The following is a 9,264-nucleotide window of genomic DNA, read 5'->3' on the forward strand; positions in this document are numbered from 1 at the left end:
GTTAACTACATTTTCGAATTGACACTTAACAAAAATGTTTTGTAAAACTATTGAATACCGTTTCATGGCATTGAAAATAATGTTTGTCTCTTTTGTTAGACACTTAGCATAGCGACGCACTAGAGTTGTCGGACTTTGAATGTAACATTTAGTGACGTCACGGATAGTAGGATTTGGCTTATGTTAAGGTGACTGACAGAGACTCGACTGTGGCCTTTACGTATTGTGTCATTCATCCGCCTGAACTTGGTTCTTTGTTGTGCTAGTGTTTGTATGTTGCATCGAACTCCTCTTCTTCTTTCTAATTGTCCTAAGAGTCGCGTTTATGACCCTTGAAACTCTAAGCCTAAAGAAGCGTGTCTCCAACTACCTGTCTGAAGAGTCTTGAGGAAGATCCAAGCAGATATAAATTATTACATACGATATATTACCAATAGCTCGCATCCCAAGGCTCTCGGATTAGAAACGAGGCCTATGGCTGAGCACATCAGGGAAACTCCCCCATATTCCTTCTCTGTACCGCATCAGCCATGGAGGTGTCCGCCATAAAAAAAAAAACGACCTCTGAGGAACGGTGTGCGGATAGTGACATGTTTGTTTGGGGGCTTTTGTTTTCGTCCCTGCCAGTGCATTGGACTCGGTCCTTGGAACTCCAACGAAGGTTCTTATTGACTTTCCTAATGGCTTAATCGTCTCCTCTAATAACAGTTTCCACGCGAGCACCACGTCTCAAACAGCTCCTGAGTAATTGGTCTAAGTCAGCCATCTATAACCATACCACAAAAGTAGTCCACTTGACTCAATATTTACACACATGTATGGTAAAGGTAGGAAACTGAAACGTGTCTTGTTTGTGTGCAGGGTCTCCTACTACACAGGATTTATTATTTGTACATGCGTGCTAAGTATTTCAATCAACTACATTGAGTGTCGTAACATCTTGTACTGACTTCTCGGTGAAACATTTTGTAAACAAACAATTAAACACCATTTTTTTAAATGTTTGTTAGTAGCAATCATCTTGGCAGGCCAAAACTGTATAGTATTAACATATAGAATAAATATAAATAAATGATAAACATAAATACATTATTAAACAAGTCAGAAGTGCTAGATCAGAAATTTTAGGTTCGTTGGGCAGTACGGCAGAAATGTATATGGTCAAGTGGTTATTACACTTAAAAATTGTTTAGATATGGACAACATATAAGTTTGTTACAACAGACCTTTATCTGGGCCATAAGCTGCAAGGTTTTAATGCAGAAATTTGACTAATAATACAGAGGTTCTAAAACTTTAAAAACCCAGGACCCCTTTATATAGTCAAAAAGTCTCCGTGAACCTGAGTGCAAACAGCTACATAAATGCATGATAAATAAATGACAAATGTAAAACAATTGATGAAGGGATATTTTTGAGTTTATAACTTTTACTTTCTTTATAATTTTTCAAAAAAAAAGGAGGTTGAGGTTGATGAGATTTTATGAGAGTGTATGCGCCCGACTCAACGAGCTTAAATTTCTAGTCGGTTTCTTTGAATTGTGATGAAGTTCATTATGTCAATGAACCCACGCTGTACCCGTAATGCAGGATATACAGTTGGAATATGTTTTTGTAACAGGACTTCATGGGTTTCCCCGTATCCTTGTTCAGACATTGGTCTAAGTTTCTTGTTTGTGGATATTTCAATAAGCTGCTCTTGTATTAGTATGGATTGAGATCTGAGTTTGTCCACGTTTCAATTACCTAGTCGGGACTATGCAAGTAAAGAATGTAGTAGGCCTACGTTATAAACATATTAAACAGTAGTGAGGAGTGAGATGATTAGTATTCAAATTATTTGATTGGATAAAGTAGGTTTGAGCCAAGAAGTTATTTAAATCGTATATACAATTTTCATCTTCCTGCGGATTTCTTTTGGTCTTCTTGCGGACGCCTGATGGTCCGCGGACCACAGTTTGAGAACCACTGAAATAATAGACAAAAGTCTAGTTATATGTATGTGTCAGTGTGTGTGTGTTTTTTTAAAACAGGATCTTTTGAGTGCCACAGTGGAAATCGATCTCTTATTTGGTGTTAGATCAGAAATCAGTCAGATCAGAAATCAGTCCATGAGCATCAGTAAGCCTACATCGAAAATGTATATGGTTAAGTGGTCATGCTGAAAACTCTCTGATCATGGACAACACAGTGCAGTGTGTGAGCTTTAATTTATTAACTTGTCATTAGATGTAGGGTTTTCAGCAGAACTTCAACTGATGGAGCAACCTGCTCTCATGACTGTAGACCTAGTATTGACTTGACTGTAAGTGAGTTGAACTGTGCATGTTTACAAGGTTTGTCACTTTTCAATGTACAGAGTTTGAAACACTGGAACAGTTTTCTGATGTAATTAGCGATGTAAATTAATTAGTGATGTAAATTAATTAGCGATGTAAACTAATTTAGCGATGTAAGGCTAAGTAAATTCATTAGCGATGTACCTAAGTAAATTCATTAGCGACGTATATTAAAAGGCGAAACTTTTGATCCTTGTCTCGAATCGAGTTGAAATTTTTGCACAACTAATCATAGTCAATGACAAAACATGTGTTATGAATCAATCCAAAAAATTAACCAACAAGGTAATTAATTAGTGATAATTAATTGGTTCCAGGTCATTTCATCCCCGATCACTTCTTCCCCAGTCATTTCATCCCCGGTCACTTCATCCCCTGGTCATTTCGTCCTCTGGTCATTTCATCCCGTTTTTTTCATCATCTGACAATTTTATCTAACAAATAGTAATTGTACAATCGTGAAATAAGCAATATTTAATATATTCATTTTTATTGACATGACAAAAAGTGTAACACATTGGATAAGATAAAAATAAATTGCATTAAAACTATAAAAATTTAACATGTATAGGGGTCATTTACAAAAAAGTGTTTTTGTGTTCATCTACATAAGATAGATAGGCGAGATAAGATAGATAGGCGAGATAAGATAGATAGGTAAGATAAGATAGATAGTTATTGATTTGTAAGTAGCCTAAAGAAGACGATCCATCGATTCATATTACTTAACAATGTTTTGTAATTCTATAGCACAATTTACAATTTTAATGTTTAAAAGAAATAAAAACAGAACTTATAGGCTATAGGCGACATGATATCCTGAGGATGGGTGAAGTCAGCCTTTAGTAGAAAAAAAAAATAAAACCTTATTTCAAGGCTAAAATGACGCGCCCATTTTCAAGAACGAGCGATTGAAAAATAAAATAAAGTGAAAGATGGTCGTCACGAGTTATCAGCGGCATGATCCTAATTATTCTAATCGTTCTCATCTCTTAAAAGATTTCCACTATTTCCAGCACACCTTGGCCTTTGATCATTACGTCATGCACAGGATATTATTGTAATATTACATCCCCCACATCCAATAGAAGCGCTATAGCTAAGTACACACCCAGAGTTACAATATATTATAAGATTTACCATCAAGAATGTCAAGTGGAAGGGAAAACATTATAAACGCATTAATAACGTCAAAATGTATCAAAAAGCATTCGACATCATCCTATTAATATATGAGATGAAATGAGGGTTTAAAGTCAAAGCCTTAGCAGCACAATTAAACAATGAATAGGAAAAAAATATTTAATTGGGGATGAAGAGACCAAGGATGAAATGACCGGTCACCAATTAATTACATGTTCATAGATTTATTATATAGTCTGGGTGTGTGTATATTTTCTCCAATATTAACTTGTGGTTCAAACAGCACAAGTTTCTGCAATATTAAAGGTATCGAATGATCTACATATTCTGCACATAGTAAAATGACAGTTACTATAAACTTCTTTGACCAAAGGATAATAATGTATAATGTGAACTCTACGTTTGTTTTGTTTTTTTAATTTGCAAAGTTGTAATGTCAGTTGCTAAACGAGATGTTGCCATTCTCAGTTGTTGATGCATTTAGTCTTAGGTGAGATGAGCGACGAATACAATTTATTCTTCAATATTCCAAATGTTTGTTCACATATGTGTGTGTACGCTGAGGTGCTGGCACTAGAGAACGATCTTTCTGACGACGACCCGGCCCTAACAGCCCCTTCACATGGAACAAAAGGCTTAGCGGAAGTATAAGAGTCAGACTATCTCAAGTTCAAGGGAATAGAAGCTTACATGCAGAAATACCCGAGAATAGGCTGAGTCTGTTCAAGTTAACGATTCTCTAGTTCTCAAGCCAAATTAAAATTCATTTGTTTTGACTTAATTTTGTTTATAACGATGTAAATCGGAGAATCGTTACTAAGTGCTCTAAGAGATGAACAAAAGTCGTTACTAAGTGCTCTAAGAGATGAACAAAAGTCGTTACTAAGTGCTCTAAGGGATGAACAAAAGTCGTTACTAAGTGCTCTAAGGGATGAACAAAAGTCGTTACTAAGTGCTCTAAGGGATGAACAAAAGTCGTTACTAAGTGCTCTAAGGGATGAACAAAAGTCGTTACTAAGTGCTCTAAGGGATGAACAAAAGTCGTTACTAAGTGCTCTAAGAGATGAACAAAAGTCGTTCTACGACTGAAGAAGGCCAGTGACAATTATTCTCATATTCTCATTGCCCAAATAGACATTATGGCCCCGAGTCCTGGTCTAAAAAATACTTTGGTAATTTCTAATACGTATATCTATATTCGGGTCTACCATTGATAGAGGTTTTAAACAAGGCAAAAGACAGGGAGGAATGGAGAAAGACGGTCGACAAATCTTGCTTGGTGCCCCAACAAAGTTATAAACTTCTTTAACCATTTACTTTCTGAGTTAAAAAAAATAACGCTACCAATTTACTAGAACGGAAATATTTCATTGCCTCCCCTTGATACCATCTTTTGTTTTTTTTATTATAATTACCAGTTCAGTCACCCACACTGTGCTATTACGACATTGAATCAGAGCAAGGAAATGCAAATCTCGGCATTGCATAACGGTGGCATAACCTGTTCACAACACTGTTTAGTCGTTCCTATTCCAGAAGACAACAGTAACCTTAATCATGTACTGTAATCATATTTGGCACGGTTAACCCCCCTTGGTAACAATATCTATTTGTGGTAACACCCAAAGGACTCGTTTCACAATGATACTATTTTCGTGATTCGATTTTTTTTTCTTATCGAGTGAATATCATATATTTTTAATTACTACATCCGCTCAAAACACACTTTTATTTTCAGTAGGTAATTGATTATATAAGTCATTACGTGTGTATCAGCTGCTAGATAGAAAGACAAGGTCTGACTCTAAACATAGTCAGATTTGTAACTCAATCTCCTTCCAATCCAACTACGTAGTAAACACCTTGTTTCTTTTTTTACTTACTTGTGTAGGCATTGTATCAGGACTTCTTTTTTAAAGTCTTTTTTTTTATTCCTGGGATTTCCAGTGACTCAGAGACTTTGGTTTCTCTATAGATATTTGAGACTTGAAATAAAAAAAAATAAACTCCCGATATTATCAAAGGAAAAAAAGGAACTTCCAATAGAAACAGATGTACAGGACTTTGTTAATATTGTTTAATTTTAAAATGGAAGGCAACCTAAAACATTAGTTGTTTGTTTCTGTAAGTATCCAGTGGACCGGAAGTGTTGATAAGCTACCTATTTTAATAAGTCTATAGGGAAAGAGATGCGGTCATGATCCATGGTGTATATTAAAAAGGAAAGGCAAGCGATAAGGAGAAATGAAAATATAACTGAAGAGAAAGATTTAAAATGAAGAAATCAAGTGTTGATCTAGAGAGATAAAGAGAAATGCAAAGACGAAAAAAAAAACACTTGCACAAACCTGTAAACAAAACACAAAATCTGTTTAAAAAAAACAACACAATTAATACGCCTAACCGCAACAAAACTGCAACATAACTATAGAAAATGAATTCAATTTTTAATTTTTAGCGGAATCCAAAATGGAAAAGACGCTATTAGTTTTGTGTGGCCTGTCTGTCCGTCCATCCATCTGTCCGTCCAAAATGGAAAAGACGCTATTAGTTTTGTGTGGCCTGTCTGTCCGTCCATCCGTCTGTCCGTCCGTCCCGTTAAGATTTCGTAAACTAGAAAAGATAGTGAAAATCTGATATCACAATATTTTAGGCAATTCAAAGTTCTGATGCAACGGCTACTTTTTTCTTTTCTGTAAGCGAAAAATCTATTTTTTTAAATCACTTATGCAAGAAGTTTTTTTCATAAAATACACTCCATTTACTACTATTCACTATTAATAGTAACAAATACGGGAGGCTCTTTATTATGGGAGATACACATTTACCATATTTTAACACATTTATGTAAACGGTTGTAGATTTTTTTGTCAAAAATTATTTTTTTTACATTTGTATTGTTTAGTTATGTAAGTTCTGTTATACTAAGTACTATATTTACAAACAGAAATGTTTACTATTTTTTTAAAGAGACAAAAATGTATTTTGTATGCATATAAGTTGGATATAATTTAAAACAACAATTAATAAGTAGTTTTTCATATTATCGCCTGAACTGTAGCAGCATACACAGCCTATACAACACCTAACCAAAGGAATTTTTTTTCTTTTTACGGAAATGTTTTTTTTTTCTTGAGGAATAAGAGATTAACCCGTTACAAAATAATTAGATCAATTAGATATTCATTATAAGACATCAATTAGGCCAGGTTCACATTTAACTTCACATTCTCTTTCACCTATCCTTTGGTCTGCTGGACCGCTGGGGCATCACACAAAATCTGTTAACCTTTTTTTTTCCATTCTTCTCTGTCATTTGTCTTTGATAGAATTTCATTCTGATAATATTGAAACCTGCCTTTTTACCTGCCTGGGTAGACCACTTCGGGGGCCGATTTTGAGTTTGTGTTTCAACACAAACTGTCTTTGTAACCTTGTTTTTCTTTTTTTTTTTTTATAGTCTTGAATGTGAGCTTTATATCATCATATTTTGTTTCTGAAGAACTTTATTAGTTGAGCAGATCACTTTTATATATGTCATCTATCCCTAAGTATTTTATTCACTACAGAATCTTAGTGTAACATTTCTTCCAGGAAATGACCCTGTCATCTCATACAACCAGCAGACGTTTCACTTAAACTCAAAACTCTGACACAAGTTCAAATTATTAGTGACGTTCAGTTCAGCTTCAAGTTGCAATTAGAAATCTAAGAACTGCGCTCAATGCGAATGAGGTCAGCTTTGTATCTTCTTATCTTATATATTACAGACGTGACTTCAAAAAAGTAGGTAGGCCTAGTTACGTCCTACACATTTCAATGTGTCAATCTAGTCATGTATGTTCATCAATGACTGAAACTCTGCTAAGTCGTTGGTTTTCCTGGCTACTTTCCCTATAGATACGAAGAACTGACGAAGCACTTCATCCCTGGACACTTATACGGCTAAAATGTAGACCGAAAGGATTTGGATTCTTAGAACAAAACGGAGCAAATCAGCAACACGGTGATCTGTAGTGTTGTAATGGGATGGAATGTTCTATAAGAGTTAGTTCCCTTAGCGGATTAGGAAGTGTGTGTGTGAACGTGATGACAGCGGAAACACATGAGTTAAGTAAGAACTGTAGTAATTATCAAAGCAAAGATCTAGTTTTATTAAAACAATGCCAGAAATTTTGCTAAATCCATCAAAAGAGTTGGATTTGGTAGATGGTAATATTGCCGAAAATTACCGGATATGGCGAAGACAGACCATGAGATAAGAGATTAATTAGCGTCAGGCGCCGACAAGAAACGCAAATGTCACAGCCTGAGAATTGTAACTTAAAAGACAAAGACAGAATGATTAGAGATAAATTAGTTTTTGTCTGCTAATCCACGGCTACAAGAGAAACTATTAATGTGTACAGATTTGACATCAGAAAAAGCTTTAGAAATATGCTACGAACAAACGTCCAATTGTCTCCAGGAAATGAATAGTCTCATTAAGCAAATGGTGTTCTGAAGCTTGAAGAAGCAGATAGCCACAAAGCTCCACAAAGAAAGTGTATCAAAGACTGCAGATTTCGTGGAGGCCAATATGAATTAAACAGACAAAATGTCCAGCTTGGGGCTAATCTTGTTTCATGTGTCAAATGATAAACCACTTTGCAGTGAAATGCAAGTCACAGAAGTTTAACTGCAAGAAGTCGTTTACATCAAGTCAAGAAACCTGTATCAACTTATATCAACTCTAGAACTGCTAGCCGCAGATCTACATCAGATCAACAGATCTGTATTAACTCTAGAACTGGTAGTCGCAGATCTACATCGGATCAACAGACTTCAACTCCCCCAGCATTATTTAGGTATTTAAAATTTTAAAAAGCATATTCTGATATATCTACAGTGCATTATTCTGCTATTTAAATATTTTAGTTCAAAAACCAATTCTGCTATTTACTGCACTTTATTAATAGTATAACAGAACTTATTTAACTTAGCAATACAAATGTAAAAAAAAATACATTTTTTTGACAAAAAATGTAAAACCATTTGCATAACTGCGTTTAAAATAAGGTAAATAGTTGTGTCTCCTACTAAAGAGCCACCCATTTTTGTTACTATTAATAGTAAATAATTGGACAGATTCACATATCTTGGAAGCACACTCTCCAGAAACGGAAAGATCGATAATGAAATCGACCTGCGTATCGCCAAGGCCAGTGCATCCTATGGCAGACGGTCTAAAAAATGTCTGGAACAGACGAGGTATCACCACAAATACAAAGCTAGGGATCTACCTAGCTGTCATCCTCCCTACATTGGTCTATGCCTCAGAAAAGTGGACAGTGTACAGGAAACATGCAAAGAAACTGAACCACTTCCACATGACATGTCTAAGAAAAATACTGAATGTCAAATGGCAAGACAAAATACCAGATACAAAAGTCCTTCGAAGAGCAAAGCATCCACACAATCCTGATGCAGTCCCAGCTGCGATGGGCGTGACACGTCTGCAGAAAGGAAGACCGCCGCACCCCAAAACGACTCCTGTATGGCCAACTAAGCGAAGGAAAGCGCTCGCGAGGTGGTCAAAGAAAGCGCTTCAGGGACACCCTCAAAGCTTCTCCGAAGGCGTTCAGCATAGACCCCGCCACCTGGAAGACAGAGGCACATGACAGAGCATCATGGCGTCGCGCTGTGAAAACTGGCGCACAGGTTGCTGAGGAAAAGAGAACAATGCTAGCAGAAGAAAAACGCCAGAGAAGAAAAGCAAGAATAATGACACTAGCTCCTGCTG

The sequence above is a fragment of the Biomphalaria glabrata genome, chromosome 10 (assembly GCF_947242115.1).
Source record: "Biomphalaria glabrata chromosome 10, xgBioGlab47.1, whole genome shotgun sequence".
In the NCBI taxonomy this organism is placed as follows: domain Eukaryota; kingdom Metazoa; phylum Mollusca; class Gastropoda; family Planorbidae; genus Biomphalaria; species Biomphalaria glabrata.